This window comes from Mustela lutreola, chromosome X, assembly GCF_030435805.1.
Source record: "Mustela lutreola isolate mMusLut2 chromosome X, mMusLut2.pri, whole genome shotgun sequence".
Lineage (NCBI taxonomy): Eukaryota > Metazoa > Chordata > Mammalia > Carnivora > Mustelidae > Mustela > Mustela lutreola.
In genome coordinates, this window is record NC_081308.1 from 65616505 (window position 1) to 65640427 (window position 23923).

General features: G+C 36.8%; 1 protein-coding gene across 2 annotated transcripts in view; it reads right to left on the reverse strand.

The window, feature by feature from the left end:
* NEXMIF (neurite extension and migration factor) overlaps positions 1 to 23923 on the reverse strand; it is a 192210-nt gene that overhangs the window by 22221 nt on the left and 146066 nt on the right. The gene's annotated exons all lie outside the window — the stretch shown is intronic.

The window sequence follows — 23923 nt, forward strand, 5'->3', positions numbered from 1 at the left end:
ATCATTAAACACTACATCAAAAAATAATGATGCATTATATGTTGGCTAACTGAACATAATAAAAAAAAAGAAACATAATCATTAAAAAAACAGGGTTAGAAGGATCTTAGAAGATAGTCCAATCCCAAACTCCAAGTCCCATTAAGGGGAAACTACTTGCCCAGAGTCAGACAGTGAATTAGTAATACATACACATCCTTGGAAATATTCCCTATGGCACCATGTTATACATCAGGAGAAATAGAATTTATAAAGAAAAATAACCACTAATTAAAGCACTACTAACTTTTTGTCTTTATTGGAGGAAATGCTGTCAAAAATAGGAGAAATGTCCTTGCTTATCACAAAGGGGGAGTCAAAGGGGGTGGGGAAAAGGTCAAACTCCAAATCCACCTGGAAAGGAGGCACTGCACTTTTAGCCTCTGGATTCTAGAGCTCAGTGTTGTCAGCCTGAGGTGTACCAGTCCAAACACCATCTTTCTCCCATTCACACACTCACAGAATGTTCATGTACACTCAAGAATCATAGTGCCTTCTTCTATTGTGGAAGCAGGATGTTGCATACTGGACCAGTGGAAGACAAGAGGAGCTGGGAGTTCATTTGATCTGAAAATACTAAATAAATTCAACCATTTGATAATGCCTAGTTAAAATGCTACTTGAAATTTTGAATGGGAGATTGAAGGACCAGGGATACCATGACAAGTAAAAATTTTTGAAGAAGTCCCAAGTGATCACAGTAGTTTTCTTCTATAGTCTTGGACTTATCTCTTACTTCATAGTAAGAAAGCAGAAAATAAGAATATAAAGAAATAAACATCAAATTAATTAATATATTTTGAATCCCTACAGAATTACAAATATATTTATTCATCTTCTGAAATGTCAGCTATTTTTAGGTAAGTAGACAAGAATCATCTATAAAGTAAACTGAAAACAACACATAAACAAATCCAAACCATCCCTTGAGCAAAAGTGATACTGTTAACCCGGCCCAGGAATTTTGAATCAATCTTAGTCCTATTAGAATCTTCCCAGGGGATGCTGAGCTAGCTGCTACAGATAAAGGGTATCTTGGTTTCATTATTCATTAAATCCCTGGCCTTCTTCTTCTTCTTTTTTTTAATGGCTTTACATTTTTTAAAAAATTTATTTTATTTTTTCAGCGTTCCAAGATTCATTGTTTATGCACCACACCCAGTGCTCCATGCAATACATGCCCTGACCTTATTTTCTTTTCTTTTTTTTTTTTAAGGATTTTATTTTTTAAAATATATTTTATTGATTTTTTAAAATTTTATTTATTTGACAGACAGAGATCACAAGTAGACAGAGAGGCAGGCAAAGAGAGAGAAGAGGAAGCAGTTTCCCTGCTGAGCAGAGAGGCCGATGTGGGGCTCGATCCCAGGACCCTGGGAACATGACCTGAGCTGAAGGCAGAGGCTTTAACCCACTGAGCCACCCATGTGCTCCAGGATTTTATTTTTTTATTTGACATACAGAGATCACAAGTAAGCAGAGAGGCAGGCAGAGAGAGAGGGAGGGGAGAAGCAGGCTCCCCGCTGAGCAGAGAGCCCGATGCGGGGTTCAATCCCAGGACCCTGAGATCATGACCTGAGCCGAAGGCAGAGGCTTAACGCACTGAACCACCCAGGCACCCCCTGGCCTTCTTTTTTAATTTCAGAAATAGGCCCAAGGCTTTCTCAACATATGAACTTGAAGAGGGGCACCTGTCTTTTAGTCTAAGCAGTGAAGAATAAGAAGAACAGCGAAGTTCAACACTGATGAAAATCTGAGCATCCCGGGCTTAGTTGAGTGCCTTACTTCCTTACCCCTCCTGGCTATATAGAGATCAGTATAAACAGCTGATTGGAAGGCTGGAAGTGTCACAAGAATATGAACATACATTAACTACTTCTGCAATTATTAAATACTTTTTTAAAATATTTTATTTATTTATGTGTCAGAGAGAGAGAGAGAGAGAGAGAGAGAGCGAGAGCATGCACAAGCAGGCAGAGTGGCAGGCAGAGAGAGAAGCAGGCTCCCCGCTGAGCAAAGAGCCCGATGTGGGACTCGATCCTAGGACCCTGAGATCATGACCTGAGCCAAAGGCAGAGGCTTTAACCAACTGAGCCACCCAGGTGTCCCTAAATACTTGTTTTATATGTTAGACGATGCCATGAGGAAAACCAAAATGAGAAACACAAGCTCTACAGCCAAGGCACTTAGAGTTTAGGAGAGGTAAACCTGGTGATTCACAGACCTGTACCCCTGGGGATAAAAATATATGTTTATAAAAAATAAAAAATTATATTAAAAAAAAAAAGAGCATACTTGGCATAGCAGGTATCTTTCAGTGTCGTAAATCTTAGATTGGTTCAAATATTTTTTTCTGTATTCTGATTTTACTTTCCAATTATTCTCCTAGCTTTGTTAACCTCCAGGATAGGTTTTCCAGATATTGGTGCAACTGGGATTTCTTTTATCAAAGAAAAAAAAATCCTCCTGGTCCATAGGTCCAAGGCTTAGTAAAAATGAACCCATCTTTGATCACTTCATGAAGACAAGTGTAACTTCCCACTCAAGTCTGAGCTTGTTCCTATTAAATGCATAGCTGCTAAGCAACCCCTAACAAGTGGTAAGACTACTGTTTCAGATCTTACCCCATCTTCAACAAACTCCTTTTGCAGACATAAGAGTTCAGCAGTTACTGTTAAACTGATAGGCTGATAGATGCTTGGACCTTTTAACAACCAGACCTGTCATTACCAAAGGTCAGAGGGCCTAGACATTCTCCACAAGTAAGTGCACTCCACAAGTTATCTCTTTGTGTAGCTACTTATTTGTAAAGAGAGACACTTTAAGATGAGTTAAACTATTTATAAAAATACGTAGTTTTGACTGCTACAGAAGTCAAATTCAATACAGGAAAGGAAAATTCAATAACTCCACAAAATCACCCAGGAAACCAATGCCATATACTTACAAGGTCATGCACCCCCCTCCCATCAGAAAAATTTTTCTTATACTCCTTTAATTTTACATGGTACCAGGAATGACTATCTAAAAACAAAGGAAAGGATAGGGGATAAGATGGAGACATCAGAAAAGGAGAGAGGTTGGGCCCAAGAATAGGTAAGATGTCTTTCTAGTTAGAGTTCTCCAATAACCTAGGGATCATCTATTACTATTATCTCTCTACTCTGACCCCTAGCAATCTGTTACTGTCACCCATAGCCAATTCAGAAAAACGAAACAAAACAAAACAAAACAAAAAACCTTTATAGTACCAGAGTCTCTGAAATAGCCCCCTGGGATATATTCTCTAACACCCAGCTCACACCAGCCTGGCTGATGCCAAAGCCATACAGATAGCATTCTGGGGCCCTGTGCTCATTAAAGTCTATTTAGGAGGCACCCATTGCATGTGAAATTCCAAAGCTCACATTTGCTAAACAGCAGCAGCAGAGTTCTTCCCACTTCCAGCAGCCAAGTCAAGAGTAGGGAAGAACTTACCAGGCTTCTGGAGGTTTGACTACTGATGAGAAAAACAAGTCCTGCAGAGGGCAAGAATGAGTGTTGTTCCTTCCTAGTGATATTGGTTTTCTCAGTTTCCTTTGCTATCTTCTCATCTACTGATAGGGTTGGGTGTTTCTTAGAAGGAGTGTTGTTTGCAACTACAGCATCTATTTACCTTTTCTGTGCCAATATCTGGGCTTCTTTGCAACTTCTAACCTGCACTGTCAAATACAGTAGTCCCTAGCAACACATAGCTATTTAAATTTAAAAATAAGTAAACTAAAATTTCAGTTCCTCTATCATATTAGTCATATTTCATGTGCTAGCCACAGGCAGCTAGTGCTTATCATATTGGACAGCACAGACACAGAACATTTTCAATATCAAAGAAAAGTCTATTAGATAGTACTATTATTCTTATTTCCTAATGATCTAGTCAGTGTCCTGCACTGTCTTGCACTCTCAGGCAGACAGGATTGATGTTATCATATTCCTCAATTCATCAGTAATCCAAGAAAAGTTTCTTTTTTGCCATTATTCACTTATTTCCATTTATTCATACATTCTTTCAAACATAGCTATTCTAATGTGGTGAATATGTATGTGTTGGTATGTATTATTTTAAAAGGTATACTGTTTTATGTGTATATTTTTAAAATTTATAAATGGTATCATGCTACATATCTTATTCTTTTAATTTCTTTTAATTTTTACTATAAATCATGCTATTAAAGACCCAGTCATATGTCTATACATGTATCTAATTTGTTGCTTTTATCTGGTGCATAATTCTCTATAGCATGTAACATTTTATCTTTCTGTTTTCATTATGATAGACACCCAGGATTCCTGGCTTAACACTTTTTCTCTTAGTAGAAGTTTCTGGCTTTATAGAAAATCTTCAAAAACAAACAAACAAACGAACAAAAGTACTTATAATCTTAGTATGTGACCTTTAATTGAGGGTTTCTTAAACCCCTAGAATGTATATCTTTGTGCTATCCTTCAATATTCTAACTTGTATCACTCTGCCTGTTATTGATCATTGTCCATTTTTTGTTTGGCTCTGGTCTTATATGAAGTTCCATCCTTATTTTTAACTTCAAATAATGGTTTTCCATTGGTCTTTGGCTCTGCTTACCTGGAGTCAGGTTATTAGTTTATAAAGTCCCTTATTTCCTCTATTTGTTTCTGATTCTCCCTGTGGCTCCTATAATTTGCCTTGGTGTCACTCAGGATTCAGGTTGATGGGTAGTTTTCTGGCAAAAGTTTTCACTGAGTAGTGGAGGTTTAGGAATCTAATGGAGACAGGATTGTTGTGCTGACAGCCAGAGACATCCAGGGCCTAATGGGAAGTGTTATCTTGACACACAAGGGAAATAACCTTTTAATCCAGTGCAGTATACTTCATTTATTACAGTGCTATCCAGTTTGAAGATGTTATGAAAAAGATCCCCAGAGAGATTTAAGATTTCAAAAACATCTTGAGTTTGAATTTAATTCAACTACTCCAGAAAGTGGAAACAACAGAGGATGACATTTTAGGCACTTCATATACCAGGCACTGTTAGGGCAGATAATGTCATGCCAAATTAGAATGTTTGTCTCCTGGGGAAGGAGGGAGGGATGGTCAGAAGGAGGGGTTGAGGATGTTTTAATCATCTGTCAGTGTTAATGATCTAACATTAAAAATATATTAAAATATATTGATATGTAATACAATATATTAATACATTATATTAATTATACTATATATTCTATAACTTTATTAATATATTATATAGAATTATAATTATGTAATTAATATTATAATTATGTAATTAAATAATTATATATAATACATAAATATATTAATCTACATGCATACAAAGAAAAAATTAAACAGGGGACACTTGATGTCTTTAAGGCAGCAGAAAGAAAACAAATATATGTTCCAATCAACTTTGATAGAGGATATAGAAAAACTGGAACTCATTTAGAGGGAAATATCCAGAAGAAGGGAACCTAAAACTGATGTTAAACTCAGGGAAGAAAATTTAAGAAATGTGTTTCTTGTCTTCAAATACTTGAAGAGCTATTACAAAAAAAGTGAAACTAAACTTGTTTAGTTGGACCACAATGGGAAGTTACTTGATATAGAAAGACTATCACTTATTTGTGGAGCATAACAAATAGCATGGAGGATATGGGGAGTTAGAGAGGAGAAGGGAGTTGGGGGAAATTGGAAGGGGAGGTGAACCATGAGAGGCTATGTATGGACTCTGAAAAACAATCTGAGGGGTTTGAAGTGGTGGGGGGGCAGTGTGGGAAGTTGGGGTACCAGGTGGTGGGTATTATAGAGGGCACGGATTGCATAGAGCACTGGGTGTGGGCAAAAATAATGAATACTGTTATGCTGAAAATAAATAAATTTTTTTTAAAAAAGAAAGACTATAGCTCAATACGTGAATCAACAGAGATATACAAAGATGAAACCGGTCATGGGGGAAGGGGATGGGGGAAAAAAAGCAATCTCCCTACCACTAGCAGTATTTGAACAAAGGCTGGGCAACAGGTAACAGTAAAGAACACCGGATGAAGAAGCTGGACTAGACTCTAATACTTTATGATTAAATGTGAACACAAGAAATTTAGTTGTACAAATCTGAAACAAATTCAAGAAGCTTTTAGAAAGATGTGAAAGAACATACAGCAAAGCTAATAAAATTAGGTCCTACTCAAGCTTTCCAGTCATGTGTGAGAAAGAGAACAACAGAAGACATTCCCACACTATGACACCAAGTGCTGTAGCAACAAGGAGCATGACCTGCCCATGGATTCTAGCCATGTTGAGGCACGTTTTTATAAAGGACAGAGAGATTCTGTGGGAACAAGGGGCTTTGACCTCTGAAAGAATACTATAGTTAAAAAAAATTTTTTAAATCTTATATAATTTTTCTCAGCTACCGTCATGACAGTTTTTCAAAACCACTAAGAGTTATGCAAATTGGCTTAGGTAAATGAGGGTTCTTGCCTTTAACATCTTGGCACTCCCTCCCCTCCCAAACTGAGGGGGAAAAAAAACTTCTCCGGGAAGGCTTTGCCACATTTCTCTAGGACTCTGCCCAGAGACTGAAAGCCCAGTGACATGACACTCCACTTGATTAGATTTTATTGACTGCTGTATTCTTCTATTTCTCTTTTAGCACAGACTCAATTATAATCAAGGTTTGCAAAAGGAAAACTACATGCAGTGAAACTGCCATTGTTCTAAACGAGTTCAAATATATCCTGAAAATTAAAATGAAAATCAAATGCCAATGCTATGAAGATACTACCAGCTTCCTCAGAAACGATGAAGAAATACAGAGAGGAAAAAAAAAAAAGAAGAAGAAAAAACTGCTCTTAACCTAGCAATGCAGCCCCATTCCTATTATGTAATATCCCATGATCTCCTGTACCTGCATATTGTATCATTGTTTATGTTTCAGTGCATTTATAACAAATATATCTTAATGTTAATTTCATAAATCTTATTTAGTGGCATATATCTGCTCTAGGTTTCCAAGAAAACAAATGTACTTTGCCCCAGCCACCCAATAAATTATGACTGTCCACAATTTTCAGTTCTCACCTATGTGTTGATAGGACAAGAGGTGCTTTGTGGTCTAGGAAATGGCTCCAGCATGATGGTAGTAGTGACTACCATTAGAATTGGTTGGCTTGGAATCCTGGATTTCATAAACCAATCTTTAAAAAATTTAAAAAAAGGGCTATAGATCAAAAATATCTACCTGTTACTGTTTGTTATATGTCCTCTCAGTCCCTAATACAGAGTTTAGTAAATGTTTGTTTCACTTCTACACTTAATTTAGTTCCAGAGGGCAGTGGTACATGATATAATAATAATAGTGATAATGACAATAATAGTGCTATCTTCCTTTAGAGATGAGTAGAAGTAGGGGTGGGGAAAATAATTAGTATTAAATGAAGCAGGTAAGCTGGCTTCTAGTCCCAGCTCTGCCACTTAGGTCTGTGATGCTGGGGACATCATTTAAACTCTCTGAACTCCAGTTTCCTCATATCAAAAGTAATAGTTACTGTATAATGTTAGTATGAGAATTAAATGGTTTACATATATAAAGTAATACAACACCTGGCTCATAGTGGGTCATCAAAAGTGATAGTTCTAATATTTTTCTTTTTCCCACCTCAAAATGCCATTTAAACAATTCTTGACAGGATACTTTTAAATTGGGAGGTGGAATCGCCAGGATCTTGAGATGGTTCAAGACAGGGTGCACAGAAACCAGTGTTCCAAGTAACTGAACAGCTTGATAGGGGAAAACTACTTGAATGGGGCAGTCTGGTCCTTCTCTTATCTTTCTTCTTGATCTCTAAGACATTTTGTGGAACCAAAAGCAATGAGAGTATTAAAGTTTCTACAATCTATTTGGTGCCGTCAAAGTGTTGCTGAGCAGAGGGGGCTGCTAAAGTGAAAAACTTTGCCTTCTGCCATGCAGATGAACTGCCCCGTCACTGCACACTGGATGGTTTTACATGACTCTAATATACTCATACTTTTTATTCCCTGCCTGCTAGCCCCTCCCCACTAAGGCTATCCTGGTGACTGTATCTTGCCTCCACCCCACATCTTGACAGGTTTGTTTTGTCAAATATTAAAAGAGCCAGGGGTAGAATCCAGAATTCATCTGGGTTTTTAGCTGGAGATAGAGGACAGAGGGGAGAAGAACTAGAGGTTTCTGGCCCCCAAAAGTTGACAAAGCCTTTACTATTTTTCCTCTCCAGCCCCTCCTGGGGAAAAGAGAAAACTATTTATTTCCACTACCTTCTCCACTTAGCTTCCCTTACTCAATAACAGTTTCTGTCTTGCTTATTGCCTTACTCAGCAATGCAATGAGGAAGAATCAAACTTTGATGTACTATCTCAAGCAAAATCTATTCCCTGCAGATATGAAGGAAATAGAAAAGTCATGAAAAAAAAGTCATGAGCTTTCATTCTGAAGTCCTGAGCTCCTTAGCTCCTCAGGTATCCACTGTCCTCATGTTCTTCAAATGCTTACCCAGATACTTATTCAGATTTTAAGAAGGCATCTAGTTCTTGGGAGGATAGCTGGGATGTGTGTGTGTGAGGGGGGAGGCTGCAGGAAGATAGGGGGAACCAAGATACAATTATACTCTTTAGCCAGAAAAAAATAAATGGTGATGAAATCCCAGGATCTTTGTTATGTGTGTATACCTATAATAATTCTGTCACTAGTATTCAGATATAATGCTGGTAGCCCTTCCCATTCCTAAGATATATATTCAGAAGGACTTTCTCTAGGAGTGGGGGATTCTAAACTGATCAATCCACAAGTCCAGCTGGTTCTCTTTATGTCCACAGTATGGGAAGGGAAGGAGACTAACACTTATTAAGTGATATCCTAAGCACTTTAAATACATTTATTACTTTAATTTAGAGAGGGAGGAGCAATATGGCAGAGGAGTAGGAGACCTAAATTTAATCAGGTCCCAGGAATTCAGCTAGATAGTTAGCAAACCATTCTAAACACCTATAAACTCAACATAAGAATGAAGAAAAGAATAGCAGCAATTTTAGGAACAGAAAAGTGACCCTTCCAGAAGGTAGGACATGTGGAAAAGTGAATCCGAGCTGATATATGGGAAGATAGACGATGGGCAGAGGGGCCAGCTCCTGGCAAGTGGTAGAGCAGTGGAGCACAAAATTGGAACTTTTAGAAGTTTACTCCACTGAGGGACATTGCTCCAGAGGCTAAGTGGGGAGTGGAGCCTTCACGGAGTCAGTGTGGTTTCAGGTCCCTTGGGGTCACAGAAAGACCAGGGGTGCCTGAGTGTGGCAGAGCTCCCAGGTGTCAGAGCAGGGAAATAGCTGCAAAGACAGAGCAGAGGAGTGGGCTCTCAGCTTGGGGTTGCCCTAAAACATGTTGGGCCACTGCTCTTTGAACAGGGACCCCACAGGAGGCAGATTTGGGGAGAGCTCCCTTCATCCATCAGGAGGAGTGCCATGGGAGCCTGCTGCAGGAATCGTGGGGTTTGGAGACTCCAACTGGGGCAGTGTTCCAGAGATAGAAATGCTCAGTCACAGGCCAGGTGAACATGGAGTGGGGCCAGAGACCAGGGAGACAGGAATGATTGATTGTTTTTCTCTGAGGGCTCACTGAGGAATAGGTCCTGAGCTCTTGGCTCCTCTGGACTGGAGATTGGGAGTCCGCCATCTTCATTCTCTTCCTCCAAAGCTGAACAGAAATTATTCAGGGAACAATGCTACCAAGAGCAAAACCAAGCAGATTTCTTAGTCTAGCCCCTAGCAGGGGCAGTGCAATTCCACCTCAGGCAAACACAGTTGAGAATTACTACAGCAGGCCCCTCCCCCAGAAGATCAGCAGGAACATCCAGCCAAGACCAAGTTCACTGATGAATGAGAACTGTGGAACTCCTGACCTGGGGAAATGCAGCACATAGAATCTTTGGTCTTTCAAATTTAAATTTTTCAAATTTTATTTTTTTCTTATTCTATTTTAAAAAAAATTTTCCTCTTTCCTATTTTAACCTTTTTAAGCTATTTTATCTTATCAATACCTTTTTAATTTTTTAAAATTTTCGTTGTTATAGCCATATTCTATCCCTTCATTGTATTTAACCTTATTTTTTGTATACATATAAGTTTTTCTTGCCTTAAAATTTGGGGATACCATTTCTTCTAACAGATCAAAATATATCCTAAATCTAGCTTATGGCTTTGTTCTAGTCTCTAGCCTGATCACATTCTCTCCTTTTTTTCTTTTATCTTTTTTCAACCAACTTCATATCTTATTTATTTATGCTTTAGAAATTTCTAAAATTTTCATCTTTATGGTGATATTCCATCACTTCATCATGTTTACCCTTATTTTTGTATCTATATAAGTTTTTCTTTCTTTAAAATTTGGGGACGCAGTTTCTTCTAACAGACCAAAATGCACCTCAAATCAAGTGTGTGGCTCTGTTCTCTCTCTCTCTCTCTCTCTATATATATATATATTTTTTTTTTTCCTCTCTCTCTCTCTCCTTTCTTCTCCCCACAGTTTCAGGTCTCTTCTGATTTGGTTAGTGTATATTTTTCTGGGATCATTGCTACCTTGTTAGTATATTGTTCTGTCATTCATCTATTCTTATCTGGATAAAATGATAAGGTGGAAAAACTCACCTCAAAAAAAAAAAAAAAGGACAAGAGGCAGTACCAATGGCTAGGGACCTAACCAATATGGAAATTAGTAAGATATCAAAACCAGAGTTCAGAATGACAATTATCAAAATGCTACCTGGGTTTGAAAAAAGCATAAAAGATACTAGAGAATCCCTTTCGGGAGAAATAAAATCCCTCTATGGAGAAATAAAAGAACTAAAATTTAACCAAGTTGAAATAAAAAAAGAGATTAATGAGGTGCAATAAAAATAGAAGCTCTTACTGCTATGATAAATGAGGCAGAAGAGAGAATCAGTGCTATAGAAGACTAAATGATAGAGAATAAAGAAGGAAAGCAAAAGAGAGACAACTACTGGACAAAGAGGGGAGGATTTGAGAAATAAGTGATACCATTAAGACAAAACAATATTAGAATAATTTGAATCCCAGGAGGAAAGAGAGGGGAAGAAGCTTTATTAGAGCAAATTATAGCAGAGAATTTCCCTAATTTGGCAAAGGGAACAAGCATCAAAATCCAGGAGGCACAGAGAAGCACCCTCAAAATCAATAAAAATAGGTCACAACACCTGTATTCTAATAGTAAAACTCACAAGTCTCAGTGACAAAGAAAATCCTAAAAGCAGCTTGGGAGAAGAGGTCTGTAACATACAATAGCAGAAATATTAGATTGGCAGCAGATCTATCCACAGAGACCTGGCAGGACAGAAAGGACTGGCAATGATATATTCAGAGCACTAAATGAGAAAAATATGCAGAAAAGAATACTACATCCAGATAGGCTGTCATTTAAAATAGTAGGAGACATTAAGAGTCACTTATAGTTTGTCTCCCTCCCAATTCGATCTTGTTTCATTTATTCTTCTCCTACCCACTTAAGCCCCCATGTTGCATCACCACTTCCTCATATCAGGGAGATCATATGATAGTTGTCTTTCTCTGCTTGACTTATTTCGCTATGCATGATACGCTCTAGTTCCATCCATGTTATCGCAAATGGCAAGATTTCATTTCTTTTGATGGCTGCATAGTATTCCATTGTGTATATATACCACAACTATAAGTGACTCTTAATCTCACAAAACAAACTGAGGGTTGCTGGGGGGAGGGGGTTTGGGAGAAGGGGGTGGGATTATGGACATTGGGGAGGCTATGTGCTTTGGTGAGTGCTGTGAAGTGTGTAAACCTGGTGATTCATAGACCTGTACCCCTGAGGATAAAAATATATGTTTATAAAAAATAAAAAATTTAAAAAAAAGAAAAGGAAGATGTTCTACAAATAACTTTATAGACTAAAATGTTTAGTATAGGTATATATATATATATATAAAACATTAAAAAAAAAAAAAAAGAGTGCAAGCAAATGTACCACAATGTATAATGCAATTTTCTTGTTGGGAGAATTAAAAATATTTTTAATTTTTTATTTTTTATAAACATATATTTTTATCCCCAGGGGTACAGGTCTGTGAATCATTTTTATTATTAAAAAAATAGTAGGAGACATAAAAGGTTTCCAGGACAAACAAAAACTAAAGAATTTGCAAGCACCAAACCATCCCTACAGGAAATATTGAAAGGGGTCCTCTAAGCAAAGAGAGAGCTTAAAAGTAACAGACCAGAAAGGAACAATATACAGTATCAGACATCTTACAGGCAATATAATGGCACTGAATTCATATCTTTCAATAGTTACCCTGTGGGCTAAATGCCCCAATCAAAAGACACAGGGTATCAGAATGGATAAAAAAACAAGACCCATTGATATACTGTCTGCAAGAAACTCATTTTAGACTCAAAGACACCTCCAGATTTAAAGTAAGAAGGTAGAAAACAATTTACCATGCTAATGGACTTCAAAAGAAAGCTTACATGGTAATCGTTATATCAGACAAATTATATTTTAAGCCAAAGACTATAATAAGAGATGAGGAAGGACACTATATCATACTTAAAGGATCTGTCCAACAAGAAGATCAAACAATTTTAAATATCTGTGACCTAACATGGGAGCAACAATTATATATACCAGTTAATAAGAAAAGCAAAGAAGCACATCAACAATAATACAATAATAGTAGAGATGTTAACACCCTCCTCACTGAAATGGGCAGATTGACCATCTAAGCAAAAGATCAACAAGGAAATAAAGACTTTAAATAACAAGATAACACACTGGAGCAGATGGACATCCCAGATATATTCAGAACATTCCACCCCAAAGCAACAGAATAAACATTCTTCTCCAGTGTACATGGAACATTCTCCAGAATAGATCACATCCTGGGTCACAAATCAGGTCTCAACCAGTATCAAAAGATTGGGATCATTCCTTGCATATTTTAGGTCATAATGCTCTGAACCTAGAACTCAATCACAAGAGGAAAGTTGGAAAGTACTCAAATACATGGAAGCTAAAGAGCATCCTACTAAAGAATGAATGGGTCAACCAGGAAATTAAAGAAGAATTTTAAAAATTCATGGAAACAAATGAAAATGAAAACACAACTGTTCAAAATCTTTGGGATTCAGCAAAGGCAGTCCTAAGAGGGAAGTGTACAACACTATAAGCCTTTCTCAAGAAACAAGAAAGATCTCAAATATACAACCTAACTCTATACCTAAAGGAGCTGGAGGAAAAACAACAAATAAAGCCTAACCCCAGCAGAAGAGAAATAATAAAGGTCAGAACAGAAATCAATGCAAATAGAAACCAAAAGAACAGTGGAACAGATCAATGAAACTAGGATCTGGTTCTTCGAAAGAATTAATAAGACTGATAAACCCCTGGCCAGACTTATCAAAAAGAAAAGAGAAAGGACCCAAATTAATAAAATCATGAATGATAGAGGAGAGATCACAACCAACACCAAAGAAATACAAACAATTATAAGAATATAATATGAGAAACTATACACCAGCAAATTTTATAATCTGGAAGAAATGGATGCCTTCCTAGAGACATAAAAACTACCAAAAATGAACCAGGAAGAAATAGAAAACTTAAACAGATCCATCAGCAGTAAGGAGATTGAAGCGGTATCAAAATCTCCCCGAAAACAAGAGCCCAGGGCCAGGCGGCTTCCTAGGGGGATTCTACCAAACATATAAAGAAGAACTAATACCTAGTCTCCTAAAACTTTTCCAAAAATTGGAAATGGAAGAAAAACTTCCAAACTCATTTTGTGAAGCCAACATTATCTTGACCCCTAAACCAGACAAAAACCCCTCCAAAAAGAATTACAGACCAATATTCCTGATGGACAGTGATGCAAAAATTCTCACTAAGATACTAGCCAATAGGATCCAACAGTTCATTAAAAGGATTATTCACCATGACCAAGTGGGATTTATTCCTGGGCTGTAAGGCTGGCTCAACATCTGCAAATCTACCAAAGTGATATAATACATTAATAAAGGAAAGAACAAGAACAATATGCTACTCTCAATAGATGCTGAGAAAGTATTTGATGAAGTACAGCACACTTTCTTGATCAAAACTCTTCACAGTGTAGGGACAGAGGATATATAACTCAGTATCATCAAAGCCATCTATGAAAAACCCATCTCACATGAGTATCATTCTCAATGGGGAAAAACTGAGAGCTTTTCCCCTAAGGTCAGGAACATGGCAGGGATGTCTACTATCACCACTGCTATTCAACATAGTACTAGAAGTCCTAGCCTCAGCAGTCAGACAACAAAAAGAAATAAAAGGCATGTGAACCATCAAAGAGGAAGTCAAACTTTCACTTGTTGCAGATGACATGATACTTTATGCAGAAAATCCAAAAGACTCTACTCCAAAACTGTTAGCTCTCATACAGGAATTCAGTAAAGTGTCAGGATATAAAATCAATGCACAGAAATCACTTGCATTTCTATACACCAACAAGAAGACAGAAGAAAGAGAAATTAAGGTGTGAATCCCATTTACAATTACACCCAAAACCATACCTAGGAATAAACCTAACCAAAGAGGAAAAGGATCTGTACTCAGAAAACTATGGAATACTCATGAAAGAGATTGAGGAAGACACAAAGAAATGGAAAAGCATTCCATGCTCATAGACTGGAAAAGGAGATATTATGAAAATGTCTATGCTGGGGCGCCTGGGTGGCTCAGTGGGTTAAACCTCTGCCTTCAGCTCAGGTCATGATTCCAAGGTCCTGGGATCGAGCCCCACGTTGAGCTCTTGGCTCTGCAGGGAACCTGCTCCTCCCCGCCCCCACCGCCTGCCTCTCTGCCTACTTGTGATCTCTGTCTGTCAAATAAATAAAATCTTTTAAAGAAAATAAAAGAAAAGAAAATGTCTATGCTACCTAGAGCAATCTATGCATTTAATGTAATACCTACAGAAATACTATGAACGTTTTTCAAGGAAATGGAACAAATACTCCTAAAATTTATATGGAACCAGAAAAGACCCCGAATAGCCAGAGGAATGTTGATAAAGAAAACCAAAGTTGGCACATCACAATTCCAGACTTCACGCTCTATTACAAAGCAGTAATCATCAGGAAAGTATGGTACTGGCAAAAAAACAGACCCATAGATCAATGGAACAGAGTAGAGAGCCCAGAGATGACCCTCAACTCCATGTTGAACTAATCCTTTGACAAAGCAGGAAAGAATATCCAATGGAAAAAAGATAGTCTCTTCAACAAATGGTGTTGAGAAAATTGGACAGCCACATGAAGAAGAATGAAACCGGACCATTTCCTTACAGCACACATAAAAATAGACTCAAAATGGATGAAAGACCTCAATGTGAGACAGGAATCCATCAAAATCCTTGAGAAAAACAACTTGGATCAAGCAACTACTTGGACCTCAGCCACAGCAACTTCTTTCTAGAAACATCAGAAAAGGCAAGGGAAGCAAGGGCAAAAATGAACTCTTGGGACTTCAAGATCAAAACTTTTGCACAGCAAAGGAAACAGTCAAGAAAACTAAAAGACAACTTACAGAATGGGAGAAGATATTTGCAAGTGACATATAAGATAAAGGGCTAGTACCCAAAATCTATAAAGAGCTTATCAAACCCAACACTCAAAGAACAAATAATCCAATCAAGAAATGGGCAGAAGACATGAACAGATACTTCAGCATAGAAGACATCCAAATAGCCAACAGACAATGAAAAGGTGCTCACCATCACTCAGCATCAGGGAAATACAAATCAAAACCACATGAGATACCACCTCACACCAGTCAGAACAGCTAAAATTGACCAGTCAGGAAACAACAGGTGTCGGTGAGGATGCAGAGAAAGGGGAACCCTCCTACACTGTTGGTGGGAATACAAACTGGTGCAGCCACTCTGGAAAACAGTATAGAGGTTCCTCAAAAAGTTGAAAACAGAGCTACCTTATGACCCAGCAATCACATTACTGGGTATTAACCCTAAACATGTATGGTACAACTACAAATGTAGTGATCTGAAGGGGCACCTACGCCTGAATGTTTATGGCAGCAATATCCAGAATAGCCAAACTATGGAAAGAACCTAGGTGTCCATCAACAGATGAAATGATAAAGAAGCTGTGGTGTGTATACACACACACACATATATACACACACACACACTTGTATACATATATACATGCATATATACACATATATACATATACATATGTATACACATATACATATGTATGTATACACTTATATACACATATATACATGTATACACACACATGCACGCATGTGCACACACACACACACACACACACAATGGAATACAATGCAGCCATCAAAACCCCCCTGAAATCTTGCTATTTGCAATGACATGGATGGAGCTATAGAGTATTATGCTAAAAAAAAAAAAGTCAATCAGAGAAAGAAAATTATCATTTGATCTCTCTGATATGAAGAATTTGAGAGGCAGGGTGGGGGCTCATGGGGGGAAGGGAGGAAAAATGAAACAAGATGGGACCAAGAGGGAGACAAACCATAAAAGACCCTTAATCTCAGGAAACAAACTGAGGGCTTCTGGCAGGGGGTAGGATAGGGTGGCTGGGTGATGGACACTGGGGAGGTTATGTGCTATGGTGAGTGCTGTCAACTGTGTAAGACTGATGATTTACAGACCTGTACTCCTGAAACAAATAATATATTACATTTTAATAAAAAATAAGTACTCACTTAGTAAGAACTCAAGAGCCCAAATGAAAATGATATTTATTAGCAAATAAAAAATTACAAAACATGAAGAAAAAACAAATAGCTACCCATAATATTATCATGTTAACTTTTTAAATGTATTTCCTATTGAGCTTATTTTTTATTTTTGAACTATAATTGTGACTGTATGTATATTTAATTTGTGTTCTACTTGACAGTTTACCAGAAGCCTTTTTCATGCCATTTAAAAATTTTAATAATCACTATTTTGAGTACTGTGAAATATTAAAAATAAATAAACAAATAAATAAAAACACTTATTACTTTAATTTAAATAGCAGTCATAATGAGATATGTATTATTATCTTTGTCAATAGGTAAGGAAATGGAGACTCAGAAAAATTTAAGCGGCTTTTTCAGGCCCAACTAGCTAGTTGGAGGGGAATCAGGATTCAAACCTAGGACTGAGTTACTCCAAGGCTCACAGTCTTTGGTATTTGGTGGGACCATAAAAGTGGACTGACTTACCCCAAGACTGATAGGACAGCTCCAATTGCATAACATGTTTCTCTAAATATTTAAGTTGAATTCTTTATGTATAAACCATCCTTGTAGGAAAAGTAAGAAGGTAAGGAGAGAAGAGATTGCAGTAGATTGCCAATCTGAAGACAATCTGAAACTGAGAGTTAGCATTTGTGTACTTCTGTTGGGTCAAGCTTAAAAAAGCAAAACAAAACTAACACAATAGTGTCACCCAGAAACAAATCTGCATTTAAGAAAGTCATGCATATTATTTTTCCACTGCTAGTTCTAATTAAAGTTAAAGGATTAAATGAATAGGGTAACAGGACTACAGAAGGCTTTACAATTTAGTAAAATTGCAACACCCATCCTGACACCTGAATGTTACCACACTGCGAATCAGGAAAATAAGTGTCATCATCTCTCTTTATGAATAAGAAAACTGAGGACCAGGGAAGTAATGATATAAAGTTGTTGAGATGGGGCTGGGTGGGTCCTGAAGTCATGAATAGCATCCTTTCTTTAATACATTTTTAAGTAGGGGAGCAAACATTATCAAAGTAATACCTTGATACTAGTTGACTCAGAATGAATCATGAGGTTCAGAACTGTAGACTAGAGTAATGCTAGGCAAGGGATCAGGAGGCTCTGGGTTCTAGTCATGGTTTTATCACCTTTATTAATGCATGATACTATAAAATAAAGATAAACATCCCTGTAATTTCTATTTAACAAAACTGTTGGAGACTCAAATGAAAGAAATAATGGATATAAGAGTGCTTAATAGGTCATTAGATATCTTGAAATAAATTAGACCTTTGGTGACCATGAGAGTTAAAGTTAGTTTTTAATAAATATTCTGAGGATCATCCATTCTGTTGACACTTATGGTGCATATGAATATTGTTGTGCCAACCTAAAACATTTTTAGTGAAGAAATAAGACAATAACTTACCTGAAAATATGCTCCATGGTTTTCGGATACTTTAGGTACTTTTCTAGAACTAGTTAAGAATAAGATGGATGTGATAGAATTGCTGATTCTTCCCTTATCTGGCTACCTCTTTACTCAACCCAAATTTCCTCTGAACTCTAAGGACCACTAGGATCTTAAAGAAACAGCCTCATTTAAAGGCCAAGATATAAGAAAGAAAGCAGGAACTGTGAGCTTATGAGTCACAGAAGAGAGAAATACAACAAAATGCCTCCATAATGAGGTGGGGTGAAGAAAAAAAAATTGCACACACATTTTGATTGTTTCACAGTGCCAAAAACAGTTTAATTAGCTCTCAATATATACCTAGATAAAAATATTAGTATATACTTAGATCAAATGATAACTATTATGTCTTCCTATGGACTGTAGGCAAGCAGCACCATCTTGGCACCTATGACAAGTTTTTTTGGAAAAAAAGGAGATTGTTATCTTAACCCATGTTTTTATATTACCCTCTTCCTGCCTTTCCATTTTTCCAATTTTATTGTCTCAACCAGTTTGTGCTATCATCCACCTCTTCTGCTCACAAAATGTTCCAACATATTTACAACAGTTCTGAAATAATTGTGCCACATTCAGATAGGGTGTTCCCATCTCTGCCCTACTCTACAGTTTGTCTGAATTTGTGCTTTGTCTTTGTTTTTGCCAGGATGCCTGGACTTGAAAGGGTGACAGCACCATTATAAAGACAGGGTCCAATATGTAATCAAATAATTAATAATTCAGAACCCCTACTGAGACTATCTAATAAAAGTTTCCATTTACAAACACAGCATAGAATCAGTTTAGAGCCAGTCATTTTGCTAATGCCTTGCTCATTACTGAGTTTTCTCTGCCAGGGAAGTAGTCTTGAATTCTTGGAATGTGAAGAACTGAGAGTAAGGAACTGGAGTTTTCCAATCAATGGGTATGGAAACTTGAAAGTTTTTCAGGGTGGTTAACATGACAGAATATGTTGCTATTTCTTCCTCTGCCTCCAACTTGAATATACTAGGGCTCAATGCTGTCACCTCAGGGTGGCAGCTCTAGCAGCTGACACTATCTAAAATTTCTAGAGTCACCCAGGTGTTACCCAGACACTTTGGAGTGATAAGACAATATTGTGATTCAATTCCGTTTTGATGAGTGGCCACAGTAGGCTCAGCATTGTATTATTTACTTAAGTTACTGAGGAGAATTGGGTGGTACCCTAGAGCTCATCATTTCTAAACACTTAATTTCATATAAGTGATTTCTTTGGCATTTTCCATACAATTTATTTATACTAAAAATCACATTTATATATTTAACTATAAAAGTGATCAAGGACAAGTGGGCAAGATGTGTAGAGTACTTTACCTGGAAAAGGCCTGGTGACCTTTGCACTCCCTTAGATAAAATCCTGGCCCTGTTGAACAGAGAAGGAAACTCATCCGAGCAGAAGGGGAATTTCTCTCAAAATATGAGCATGCCATCATTGCTCCATGTACTGCAAATAAAAGGAGAGTGTTCATGTGTCTGATATGCATGAACAGGTGCCATAGACAGCTCTTGCAGGTGAATGGCAATAAACAGCTCTCACTGTCAACACCTCTCATATGATATCTTTCATTCTTTTTTGAGGTCTGCCAAATGAAGTCACACCGTAGTTAAGATTCATGAGGAAATACGGGGATGTAGATTTTGAACCAGTTAAACTGGAGTCACATCACCCTTAGACATGGGCTCACTTTATTCCTAGAGAGTAAGATTACCTTGTATTACAATAAATAAGCCAATTTTTAAGGGTAAAATAAAGTATTTCCAGGAACAAGTTATACATTGGATTTACTAGCTGCTGACCATTACTCCAATATAATCTAAATCGAATTGTAGGCAGATATGTGAACTGAAAGCCAGACTAGTATTTAAGCAGCTGCCGATGCAACTGGGTTAAACTCTAAACGTTAGCAACTACTTAAACAGCTAGCTAGGGAAAACTTTTGCTAAGTCCCAACACTAAGCTAAGCTATCACCTCATGATGTCTAATGATAAGGTTATTAACATTTATGCATTACTTACTATGTACTAGAAGCATTATATTGATTTGTATTTAACCCTTTAAAAAGCCCTGTAAAGTAGGTAGGAATTAGCATTGCTATTTTATAAATGAGAAAACTAAATATTCTCAGAGAGTTTAAGTAACTTGCTAAAAACCACACAGCCTTATTACCATCATTCTAGGTCAATATGTTCAGGTTACATGCAGAAATTTTGATAAAAGAGACGTTTCTGTGTGTGTTTGTGTGTGCATGTGTGTGTGTAAAAGGGAACAGTAGTTTCATGAGCAACTACAGAGTAGGGAATATAGTCAATAATACTGTAATAACTATGTATAATAACAGACAGTAACTACACTTATTGTGGTGAGCATCTCATAATGTATATAATTGTTAAATCACTATGTCGCACACACAAAACTAACACAGTATGTCAACCGTACTTCAACTTTTTTTTAAAAAAAGAACAAATTGCTGCTTTAATATTTTTCTTTTATCTTCATATAACTTCCACTTCCTTTACAGTCTTTTTGTGCTAATATTTTGTTCATTTCTGGCACTTTCTTAATTTCTCCTGAGAGACAATAGAGACCTTCATTTTAATTCAGCCATAATAACATAAATGCTAGACCCACCAGCTCTGGGAATGCCTAGAGAAGAGAAATTCTTGCACATGCTTGCTGCTGAAACCAGGTCAGGTGTAGAAGCCATTCACTGATTCAACTCTGGGAACCCACCACATTTTTTCTTTGAAAAAAATTTGAATATAGTTGACACACAATTTTACAAAATAGTGATTCAACTTGTCCTTATGTTATGCTCACAAGTGTAGCTACCATCAGTCACCACAAAATGCTATTAAAATTTCATTGAAAATATTCCTTAAGTATCTTTCAACCTCATGATTTATTTATTTTGTAACTGGAAGCCTGTATTTCCCACCCCCCTCACCTATTTTTTCTAACTCCCTATTCCCATCCTTCTGGCAACCATCAGTTTGTTCTCTGCTTATTGGTCTAATTCTGCTTTTTGTTTGTTTACTCATTTGATTTTTTTTTTTTTTAGATTTCACATATGAGTGAACTCATATAGTATTTATCTTTCTCAGTCTGACTTACCTTGCTTAGCATAATACCCTCTAGGTCCATTCAAGTTATCACAAATGGCAAGAACTCATCCTTATCAATGGCTGCATACTATTCCATTGTAGATACATATATAAACCTTGTATCCCTTATCTATTAATCTATCAATGGACACTTAGGTTTCCTCTACATATGCATATTACAAATAATGCTGCAATAAACATGGGGATATATATATATATCTTTTTGAATTTGTGTTTTTGTTTCCTTTAGGTAAATACCCAGTTGTAGAATTATTGGATCATATGGTTGTTCTACTTAAATTTTTGAGGAATCTCCATACTGTTTTCTATAGTGACTCTACAAGTTTACATTTCTACCAACAATGCATGAAAGTTTCTTTTTCTGTACATAATTGCCAACACTGCTTATTTCTTTTTTTTTTTTAAACACTAATTATTTCTTATCTTTTTGATTTAGCCATTCTGACAGGTTAAAGGTGATATCTCATTGTGGTTTTGATCTTCATTTCCCTGATGATTGGTGAGGTTGAAATATTTTCATATATCTGCTGGCCATCTGCATGTCTTCTTTAGAAAAAAGTCAATACAGGTCTTCTGCCCATTTATTAATCATATTATTTCTTGTGTTGAGTTGTATAAGTTCTTTCTTTATTTTGGATATTAATCCTTTATTGGATATATAATTTGCAAATATCTTCTCCCAATCAGTAGGCTTTTTGTTTTGTTGATGATTTCCTTTGCTGTACAAAAATCTTTTTATTTTGACATAGTCCCAATAGCTTACTTTATTATTGGTATTATTTTTTATTTTAATTCCAGCATAGTTAACATGCAATGTTATATTAATTTCAGGTGTACAGTATAGTGATTCAACAATTCCATGTATAACTCAGTGATTATCAAGATAAATGTACTCCTAATCCCCTTCACCCCCTCCACCCACCCAACTCCCCTCCAGTAACCATCTGTTTGTTCTCTACAGTTAAGACTTTGTTTTTGCTTTGTCTCTTTTTTACCTTTGTTCTGTTTCTTTTTTTTTAAGTTTTTATTTTAATTCCAGTTAGTTAACATACAGTGTAATATTAGTTTTAGATGTGTGAGTGGTTCAATAATTTCATACATCACCCAGTACTCATCGTGGTAAGTGCAATCCTTACTCCCCATCACCCATTTCACCCAACCTCTCATCCCCTGCCCCTCTAATAATCATCAATTTTTTCTCTATAATTAAGAGTTTGCTTCTTATATTTGCAAATGAAATATCAGATAAAGGGCTAGTATCCAGCATCTACAAAGAATTCATCAAAATCAACATCTTTGAAAGAATTAATAAAATTGATAAACCCCTGGCCCGACTTATCAAAAAGAAAAGAGAAAGGACCCAAATAAATAAAATCATGAATGAAAGAGGAGAGATCACAACTAACACCAAAGAAATACAAACTATTATAAGAACATACTATGAGCAACTCAACATCCAAAAATTAAATAATCCAGTTAAGAAATGGGCAGAAGACATGAAGAGACATTTTTCCAAAGAAGACATACAAATGGCTAACAGATGCATGAAAAAATGCTCGTTACTCATCATCAGGAAAATACAAATCAAAATCACAATGAGATACCACCACACACCAGTCAATATGGTTAAAAGTAACAGCTCAGGAAATAATAGATGTTGGTGAGGATGTGGAGAAAGGGAAACCTTTTTGCACTGTTGGTGGGAATGCAAACTAGAACAGTCACTCTGGAAAACAGTATGGAGGTTTCTCAAAAAGTTAAAAATAGTACTATCCTATGATCCAGAAATTGCACTACTAGATATTTACCCAAAGGATACAAAACTATAGATTTAAAGGGGAACATACACCCCAATTTTTAAAGCAGCAGTATCTATAATAGCCAAACTGTGGAAAGAGCACAGATATCTAAAAAAAAAAAGATGAAAGGATAAAGAAGTGGTATGAAAGCATAAAGAAGTGATATATATATATATATATATATATATATATATATATGAAATATTACTCAGCCATCAAAAATGAACAAAATCTTGCCACTTGCAAAGACATGGATAGAACTAGATTGCATTAGGGGAATAGGAGAAGATGGCGGAGAAGTAGCAAGCTGAGACTGCTTCAGCTAGCCGGAGATCAGCTAGATAGCTTATCTAAAGATTGCAAACACCTGAAAATCCATCGGCAGATCGAAGAGAAGAAGAACAGCAATTCTGGAAACAGAAAAACAACCACTTTCTGAAAGGTAGGACCGGCGGAGAAGTGAATCCAAAGCGACGGGAAGATAGACCCCGGGGGGAGGGGCCGGCTCCCGGCAAGCGGAGGAGCAACCGCGCACAAAATCAGGACTTTTAAAAGTCTGTTCCGCGGAGGGACATCGCTCCAGAGGCTAAACCGGAGCGAAGCC